This window comes from Sturnira hondurensis, unplaced genomic scaffold (assembly GCF_014824575.4).
Source record: "Sturnira hondurensis isolate 20B ecotype Veracruz unplaced genomic scaffold, ASM1482457v3 Scaffold0004530, whole genome shotgun sequence".
NCBI classification, from domain to species: domain Eukaryota; kingdom Metazoa; phylum Chordata; class Mammalia; order Chiroptera; family Phyllostomidae; genus Sturnira; species Sturnira hondurensis.
The window spans coordinates 1-1,109 of NW_028077161.1; the positions used below are offsets into that span (position 1 = coordinate 1).

The 1,109-nt window shown below is 40.2% G+C and overlaps 1 pseudogene; it reads right to left on the reverse strand.

Annotated features, from left to right (window-relative positions):
• Positions 1–62: 62 nt before the first annotated feature.
• LOC118986862 (nascent polypeptide-associated complex subunit alpha-like) lies at positions 63–704 on the reverse strand (annotated as a pseudogene).
• Positions 705–1,109: the final 405 nt, after the last annotated feature.

The following is a 1,109-nucleotide window of genomic DNA, read 5'->3' on the forward strand; positions in this document are numbered from 1 at the left end:
GAACAGTACAGATTTCATATCAAGCTGCAGTTCCTCCTTTAAAATACAAAAAGCCCTCATATTTAGATGTTTACTTTGTTAATTCCAACAGCATTTACAATATCGTTACTATTGTTCTTCAGGGCTCAGACTGCCTTTGATCACAGCACATTTGCTTGTTACGAAATTGATTCTGTGTCCTTAACTTCCACACCTGTCTCAACTTCTTTTTCTTCACTCTCCTCTCGTTCTGTTGGAGTCTGGGTGCTTTTCTGAATGTTTGAGACAGATTCACATTGAACTTTGAATTTCTCAGCAGCTGCTGGCTGTGTGCTTGCTGAGATAAATCCTCAGTTTGGGCTTCCTTCAAAACTATGTAGGTATCTGGGCTGGGCTCCTGTAGACATCTGATTTTGTGATGACAAAGGGTATTTTAGATTTCTGGATTGGTTACTCTAGTAACCCCTGTCACCTGTCTAAGACCCAGTTTGGACAGAGCATTTTCTGTCTTCGCTCCGGCTTTGTTTTTCTTTACTGACTGGTTCTTCATCAGTTTCAGTTGCTGCTGCTGGCTGGGCTTGTGTGGTGGCTGTTGTGAACGCTTGTTCCTCAAGCTCTGATATGATTTCATAACTGTCAGATTCTGTTTCAGACCCTGCTTCAGCCTGGGGTCGTAGCAACTCCTCCTCTGTAGCAGGGACAGTTTCTGTGGCTTCACCAAGCATTTTGCCCAGAATGGGACACGAAGACGTTGGCAGGAAGAGACTAAGCAAAAGTGTGTTGCACTGCGGTTTCAGAAATATCCCTGGGGCTCTTATTGTATTGGGGTATAATGTAAGATCAAAGAGCTTGGAATCAGAAGATCCCCTGGGTTCAAATTCTGGCTCAAATGACCTTGGGAAATTGATTTAATCTTTCTGAACTTCAGCTATCTCATCTATCAAATAAAGGCAATTTCAAAGGGATTGTTTAAAACAGCATGATAATGTTTGGTTAGCCATCTATAACCACCTCATAAAAGTTATAAAATAAGAGTTGCCATTAACCAATTATGTTGCTATTATACAAGTAATTCATTGAGGGATCATAAATTAATGTTTTATAATGCTATCCTAATATGTTTTTATTAC